Below are 8,504 nucleotides of genomic sequence, written 5' to 3'. Positions count from 1 at the left end.
TGAGTTTACAAAACTAACTAAAACTAACTGAAATTATAGACAAAATGCCCTTCGTTTTCGTTTTTCTGAATGTGTTTGTGCAAAAGCCTTTCGGGCTTCAATATAAGTTTAAAGGTATATTCGAGGATTCTCCGCCGAATTCATACAACATGGCCTATTTGCCATCTTTGGAGCACTGCCATGCGCGGCTCCCTGCATGAGGACTGTGGGAGCACGCACGTCAGCCGCATGTCAGTTTGTTTGTTTACATTCGCGCAACTGGAGCGTCGAAGAATGAAAACTGGAATTAAAGGAGAATAGAAAAACACTGTCTAGGTGGAGCATGGATAGGGAGTAGACGCGTCCTGACCAGCTCCTGCACATTGTGTTAAAACACATTTGAGAACTACTTTTGTTGCTTCTTATATCCTCTGAACTTGGTCGGTAAGGTTCACGGCATGACTGGGAAAGGCAGTAAACGCCAGGATCGAGCAGAGAGGGCTCGGCAGACACGGACTACAGAGATGGCTAAAGCTAACCCGCGATCACCACCTGGTAGCAGCGACGACAACGCGGAGGAAGGCGAGCCGTCCCTCTCATCTGTGGTGAGGTTGATTGAAACATTTCGAAACGACTCGTTCCTCTATGGACACTCTCCAGTCCTCCGTTGATTCATTTGGCTCTCGTCTCACGGATGTTGAATCCTCACTTCAAGATATAGATAACAGGGTCGGTGAGCTTGAGGCCAAATGTGAAGCGCTGGGGAAAAGCAACGCCATGCTCCTCTAAAACTGAAGACCTGGAGTCTAGAAGCAGACGCCAAAATCTGAGGATTTTAGGCATCCCAGAAAATATTGAGGGGACTCAGATAACGTCATTCATGTCTGACTTTTTTTCTGAGCTGCTGGGGATCAAAAGCTCCGGGGCCGTGCCAATGTTGGATATTGCCCACCGCTCCCTGGCTGCCAAGCCCAAGGCGGGAGCCCCTCCGCGCCCACTGATCGTCAAGGTGCATCATTTTCACATTAAGCAACAGATCCTCCACCTTGCAAGGGAGAAAGCCCCCCTGCTTTTCCGTGGCCATCAGATGCGCATCTATCCAAATTTTACTGTGGATGTTGCTAAGCAGAGAGCCGTTTTTCAGTTTCAAAGTATCAGACGAGCAACAGAGTCACGTTATATGTAGGGAGTGCTATAAACAAGATACAGGCAAGGGTGGAAGCACTACAAATCTTTTCACCACCTAAAACAGCGGCGCAAACTGCAGCAGGGAGTTTATAAAGCTGCGCGCATTACTGTCTGTCAGAGTAGAAAAAGAGTGAGAAAATGTATATTGAGTTGATATACTGTTTTCTTGTGCAGCTGGTTGAGGCTGTTCAGAAAAGAAATTGCTACAGGAACAAAAGGAAAGGGTATGTAAAGCTGATGTTTGTATTTGTTTCTTAATCTAAGCACTTTATTTTGTTCTTTCTTTGTTCTTATATAAATGCTGCTCTTACAAGGGGTTGTCATATCTTTTCCTTTTGTAATGTTTCTGTGGATTTGTTAGAAAGGGGAAGAAAATCTGTATTTGCAAATCATGTAGGATTGCTGGCTGTGGAACCTTATCAAGCAACAATTAACTATGCGAAATATCCTGTTTGTGTTAAAACAGTAGCCCTGATCAATGGAAAAAGAAATGGCGATCAGACCAGTTGCTGAAACATGGAGTGCCATGTGTGTCTCCAAACAACACACCAATAAATCCCATTTTGAAACCAGGAACAAAGAAGTACAGATTTGCACAGGATCCGAGGAATAAAAAAAAAAAAGACAGCGTCATTCCTTTAACTCCGGTTGTACCAGATGTTAATGCTATTTTAGTATCAATAGCAGCCAGAGTGAAATGGTACACAGTTGTGGATTTGTGTTCTGCTGTACACAGGAATACATAGGATTTGTTTAGTTTCACCTTCTGTGACCAACAATATCATTTTACAAGATTAACGTTCGGGTTTTTTTTCTTTTTTGGACAGTCCAACTGTCTACGCTGCAGCTGTGAGACAGCAGCTTTCAAAGCTGACATTACCTGCTGACTCGGTTTTGTTTGGCGTACATCAGCAACATCATCATTATTGTCTCTTATACAGAAAATTGAATTTGAGTTTATAAAAATTGTTAAAGGGCAACTCCGGTTTTTTGACACCTGGACCTTATTTCTAGGTGTGTCATGCTCATATACTCACTCAGACAAACATCGTGCAGCTCGGAGTCCTTCAGAAGTTATTTAGATCCAAACGATGCAGCCGCACTAGCGGGGGTGCCACAGCAATGGAGCGTTAGCGCGGGACATAATCTCTGCACAGTCGCTCATTTCGGCTGTATTTTTCCTCCATTGGCGCTGGGTTGCCTTTCGGTCGGAAGGGGGGCCTCCGACGGTGTCCCGCGGCCGGCGTGGAGCGTGCATCCGCCGGGGAGCAGAGATACGCTTCCTCCCGGCAAGGAGAGAGCACCGGCCTCGGCACGGCGTCCCGCGGCCGGGCTGGAGCGCGCATCCGCCGGGCGGCGGAGATCTGGATTCTCCCGGCGAGGAGAGAGCTCCGGCCGTGGCGCGTCCCGCGGCCGGCGTGGAGCGCGCATCCGCCGGGGAGCAGAGATACGCTTCCTCCCGGCAAGGAGAGAGCTCCGGCCTCGGCACAGCGTGCCGTCGCGCGTCCCGCGGCCGGCCCGGAGCGCGCATCTGCCGGGGAGGAGGGACATCCAGCGGCCCAGCAGCCGCGTGTGAGCCGTGCGTCTTCGCAGGTGTCCGGAGCCTCTGTGGAGCAGCTGAGGGCCGTTTTCCAACTCGGCCCCTGGAAGTCAGATGCCGGGGCACCGTGACAGCCGAGGCCGACTCAAAGTGCCTCTCTGCTGGGGAGAGGAGCGCCGCAACGTTCCCATCCGAGCTAATTGTGGCTAAGTTAGCGAAAACTGTCAGCTCTTCAGCTGACCCACCTGAAGACGGTAGACGAGCTGACTTTATGATAACACTGGCGATGGATGAAGAAATACAGCCGAAATGAGCAATTTTGCAGAGATTATGTCCCGCGCTAACGCTCCATTGCTATGGCACCCCCGCTAGTGCGGCTGCATCGTTTGGATCTAAATAACTTCTGAAGGACTCCGAGCTGCACGATGTTTGTCTGAGTGAGTATATGAGCATGCACACACCTAGAAATAAGGTCCAGGTGTCAAAACACCGGAGTTGCCCTTTAACCAGATATTCTGATTTTATTGCAGGCTGTGTCTACGCTTCCTGATTAAGTTTGTGTGACTTTATTTTGAATATTTTAGAATGAGACTCTGTCTTTGAATGATTTTACTATTCATTCATACCTTTTCTTGTATTTTATACACTTTTTAAAAACCTACGCTCCTTTTGAGTTTTTTTATATCTATATATTAGAATTTGGGTGGATGTGAAGGTTTTACAGTGATCACGTTAACTGGGAAATATCAGAGAATTTCACGATGCTTATCACAAAGGACACGACATGTTTCAAAGTTTTGAGAGCAGCAACTTAAAATTTCAAGGTAGGAGCAGATTTGGTTATCTTCAGGTCACAAATAGTAGCACTTTTGATAAGTTGCTTTATATGTTAAGATGAAACCTGAGTTTTTTGTTTGGATCATAATTTTTAGGTTCACCCCTGGAGAGCTTTTAAAAAAGCTCATATAACCATCTAAAGTGCTACAGACACCCGGACATATCTGTTTGTAGTAAAATGTAATATCTAACAGACTGTTTGAAAATTTTATGATTGAAAAATGTTAATGAGTTAAATGTTAATGAGTCTATTTTTTCCCTTTCTGCAGCTCCAGCTCACAGAATGAACCTTCGATCACTTCCCCGTCATAATCTTTGAGTTTATATACCATCGGAGTACGCGGAATGCATTCTGACACCGTAAATACTTCATCAGTGAAACTCTGTTCGTATTTTTTTATTGAAGGCCCCTCGCAACTTGGATATTCTGACAACATCGCCCTCCTTAAATCCTGCCTTTATTTTTGTTTTCTCTTGTCTCGTGGTGTAGGCGTACCGTACAAATTGTGAAACACCTGAAGGCCCTTAGTCACATCAGCCGGGTGCGTTTTTATACTGCTGTGGTGAGTGTTATTATAGCTTTTTACTAAGTCTGGTAGGACTTCCACGTATCGACGGGTGTTCTTAGCAGATCACTAGCTGTGGCAAAATGTATGATGTTGTGTTTCCTCATCAGAATCTCAAAACTTTTGTTGAAAAATTCTCTTCCTGCATCAGTCTGTAGTTTTTCAGGCGTCTGGCTCTCGTGAAAAACAGATTCAAAGGCAGACACCACCTCCGCCGCGGTCTTCGTTCTCAAAGCTCGCACGTACGCTAATTTCGTGAAAACGTCTATGACCGTGAGTAAATAACTATACCCATCATTTTCGTCGGCTAATGCACGCATATCGCAAAGGTCTGCCTGAAACTGTTTGAGAGGTCTTGTAACAAAAACTCTGTTCCTTGGAAAATGTACCCGAGCCGGTTTATGCAGAGTATAGGTGTCTTGAGACGATAAAAAATCTTTCACATCTTCCACCCTGACTTTCTTCATGGCACGCTTTTCTGCCATCTCTAAGTACAATATAAATTCACTCCCTCTATCCATCTGTCTTGCTCCTACTTCAAAAGACCTCAGAGGGGAGGAAGCTTGGGTGTGTGTGTTGGGGGGGGGGGGCGGGCAAATGCGCGGTGGACAAATGGCAAGGGGAGGGGTTTATTGGGGCCATAAATCTTACAGTTTGACATATAATATGGAACTAGGTTTTTTTACGAGGAAGGAAGAAAGCTATTCTTCTTTTTATAAAGCGGCTGCTCTCAGAGAGTCTGAACTGAGACCTCACCTCATTAATCTGCCTCCTGCAGCGATCACAGGTCAATGGACAATCGTCTGGTGTCTGGTGGGCGACCGTGGGCCCCTCTGCACAGAACTCTGGGTTTATTTTAGGTGGCTCAGGCAGGAGGAAGGGGAGAGGATAGCAGCTGTTGAGTTGCCTTAAAAGATTCAACATTATACATTAAAAAAAGAAAAAGTAAACTTCAGTTACCTCTCAGGGGTGAAGAAATGTCTCTCACTTCTGAAGAAGAAACGTTATTCCACGTACAGTTTTTGGTCTCACTCAGAGAAATAACACCACTCCACCGGAGGTTTAACATTTTCACATGGTTTTTATTCACTCAGAGGATTACAGGTTATAACTCAAAACTGATAAGAAGGTAAATTATTTAAAAAAGAAGAAATCAAAGAGAACTGATTTTGGGTTGGTTCTTCCTGTCTCAAATTTCAGACATGTATTATTTTAATACTGTCAATTTAAGTGAGTGGTTTTTAGATTTTGCTGTTAATAATAATCTGTTATTAGCTGAAAGTTGGTGTCTGGCTGACTTCAACCTCGGAGGTCAACTCTCTCCAGATTTCAGAAGCTTATCACCCAAAGAGCTCCGAATGGTTCTCTGAGTGAGAGCGAGCACCACCCACCGGAAAACAGGGTCTACTGATACACTCCGCTCCCACGGACATGTCCTCTGATGCTGTGCACCTGTTTCGTTACCACGGAAACCAACCACAGCCTGAGATCTCAAAAAAAAAAAAAAAAAAAAAAGAAGAGAGAAGGAAAAAAACATTGTCAAGAAAAAAACAACACATGCAAGCAGCCCATGTGAGAGCAAGTGAGTCCTTCAGGTCCAGATCAACCACTCAGGACGAAATACAACCTGGTGAGGTTCCATACGGTTCAACACCTGCTGCAAACCACATCCTGCCTCACCTTGGTGCTGAAAAAGCTAACTTTATGTAAAAGCTAATAAGTTGGATTACAATCACAAAAATATCTCATCAGTTAAACTCAGTCAGCCTGAGTGGAGCAGATGATAATATATGATTAAATGAGCACACATGATATGACTTAAAAAATGAATGAAAAAGGAGTAAAAAGGGTAAAAAAGGATATTAAAAAAAGGACATCCACCGTGGTCCAGTATACGGCAAAACACTTTTTTTTTTCTCCACGGTCCTCAGAAGGAAAATGAACCTTGTTCCACTGTCTGCAGGAACGTGATCAGATTCATCATTTCTGGAAAAAGCTCATAAAAACCATCTGGTCTTCACAGCAGGAAGGTTCAGAGGACCGACTTCATCCCTCCACTGCACTCCGCTCAGCGTCCGCCCGGTCTGCCAGTCTGCCCCCTGCTGGCCTGCAGAGACATGACGACACAGGAGTGAGGGGAGTCTGGCTCCACCCAGAGCTCCAGAGCATCAGCAGAGAGGAGAACAGTACCTTACAGTACAGCCACAGCGCCCCCTGCAGCAGCAGCAGAGACAGCGGCACCACCACCCATCTGACCACCACAGCTGTTGGATCTGAACACACAGAGAACAATCAGCGTCTGTCTGAGGACTGCTGGGAGTGAGACCATCAGAGTCCTCCATCTGGGCTCCCTCTTGGTCTGGATCAGGTCTGGGTGGCGCTACAGAGACCAAACCCCTCCAGACATGTCTGTCCCTTCCATCTTCCTCCAGCTCTGCTGACTGGACTCCAAGTCTCTCCCAGACCAAAGCAGAGAGTCCTGGACCCCCTCGGGGCCTCCTCCCAGTGGGACCTCCTGCTGGACCTCTAAAGGGGGGAAAACCCACACATGTTCTCTGAAGGGTGGAGTAAAGGAGGAGTCAGCTTCTTCTTACCGAACACAGACAGAGACAGCAGGCGGCTCTCTGAGGAGAAGTTGTGTCCAAAAACATGGAGGTGATAAACACAGCTGTAGTTTCCCCGGTGGGCGGGCTCTGCGGCAGGAAACAGGAAGTGTGCAGAGTGATTGACGGCCGGCTGGGTGGAGTTGTAGGAGGTGTTGGAGGAGGTGAAGGTGAGCTGGAAGGAGCCTCCTGGGTACTGTGGCTGGATGGAGCAGCTGATGGTGAAGGTGGAGCCCCAGATCACCTGGAGCCCCTGCTGCTGGGCCTCAGAGACCCCGAGCATGGAGGAGGAGGAGGACACGGAGAGGACTGGATGGAGCAGCAGGTCTGGAACACACACACACACACACACACACACACACACACACACACACACACACACACACAGGTCATTGACAGAACTTTAACTCTGACCATGGTGAGTGAGGAACACACCACTGATGAACTTACCTGAGCAGGAGAGATTACTGCTGGAGTCACGTTTAAGGAAAACTGAACACTTCATGAAATCAGATCCAGACTGAAAGCAGTTCTCCATGATCATCGCTGTAAGTGTGGAGTTGACTGAACGTGTCGTGTCTGCAGACACGGCAGAGCCGCAGTGAAGATGTGAACAAACAACAGCTGCTTTCTCCAAAGACCACCGGAGGATAAATGATGGTCTCCAAACTCCAGAACTTCTGATCTGCAGAGAACCTGCACAGCGACTGTTTTCTCCCACCAGCCTGACCTCATCCCCTGAACCCAGAGCAGAGAGAGAAGAGAGAGAGGATGGAGTGAGAGTGAAGAGAAGAGCAGTGGAAGCTGCAGCTCCTCTTCTACCTGAGCAGGTGAGTCCAGCAGCTTTACCAGGTGAGCAGCTGCTTCTAGCTGAGCCTGAGCTTCTGCAGTCCAGCAGAGCAGACTCATGGCCTCCACACTGGAACTCTGGGCTCCACCTGGGAGTCTGCACGTCTCCATAGAGCGCCCCCTGCAGGACCGAAGGAGCCCCGCAGCTCAGCTCCCGACACACCACCTGTGCATCCTGCAGGTCCAGGTCTGCTTCACACACTGAGGACCAGGTCTGGTCAGACGGGTTAGTCTTCACCTGCAGTCTGCCTGAACAGCGACTGGATCCATTCAGCAGCCGCACCCCGTCTGAACACCAGGGTTGGGGAGGAACGCAGGACATGTGACACAGTTACAAAAATAGGATACAAAAGAAGTGTAACTGTAATCCTTTACAGTGCATAAAACATTTGTAATCTCATTACAGGTATATCTGATAAAAACATGGATTTCATTTGAAAATCAGATTAAATATTCCAGACATGTGAGCTGTCCAGACTTTACAGCACAAACCCTGACACTACCATAGAGATATGAAGAGCAGTGATGGGAGGAGCCTCATTAAAATAAACCTCGTTACTATTTTTAGTCACAAGTAATCTAACTGCTAACTTTTCCCAGCGTTACACCGTTACCATGACTGATAATGAAATTCTGTGTTTCCGTTGCTATAATTCACCCTTTCAGCTGGTTCTTCCTCCTCCACAGTCCAGTGGAGTTTGTTTAGTGAAAGAAGGAACCTGATTGGTCCAAAGTGTGTCATGTGACGTGACAGAGATACAGCCACAGAGAGCCCTGATCATTCAAATGCTTTTAAACTCAATGGAGGTTCAGACCTCTACTGACAAATATCCATGTCAGGAGCTGTAGAAATGCGATCTACAGAGACAAATCAGATTTGATGGGGTCTCGAATTATCACACAATAACATTTGAATCATTTAGATTAATGGAGTTCTTCCTG

The 8,504-nt window shown here is 46.8% G+C and overlaps 1 long non-coding RNA gene across 1 annotated transcript; it reads right to left on the bottom strand.

Annotated features, from left to right (window-relative positions):
* Nucleotides 1-6,147: 6,147 nt before the first annotated feature.
* Nucleotides 6,148-6,779, bottom strand: LOC115384923 (uncharacterized). Its single transcript, XR_003931003.1, has 3 exons — nt 6,705-6,779; nt 6,301-6,383; nt 6,148-6,217 (listed from the first exon to the last, which is right to left on the bottom strand). It is a non-coding gene; the product is annotated as an uncharacterized LOC115384923 (long non-coding RNA).
* Nucleotides 6,780-8,504: the final 1,725 nt, after the last annotated feature.

This window comes from Salarias fasciatus, unplaced genomic scaffold (assembly GCF_902148845.1).
Source record: "Salarias fasciatus unplaced genomic scaffold, fSalaFa1.1, whole genome shotgun sequence".
In the NCBI taxonomy this organism is placed as follows: domain Eukaryota; kingdom Metazoa; phylum Chordata; class Actinopteri; order Blenniiformes; family Blenniidae; genus Salarias; species Salarias fasciatus.
This window is presented reverse-complemented; position numbering and strand designations above follow the sequence as displayed.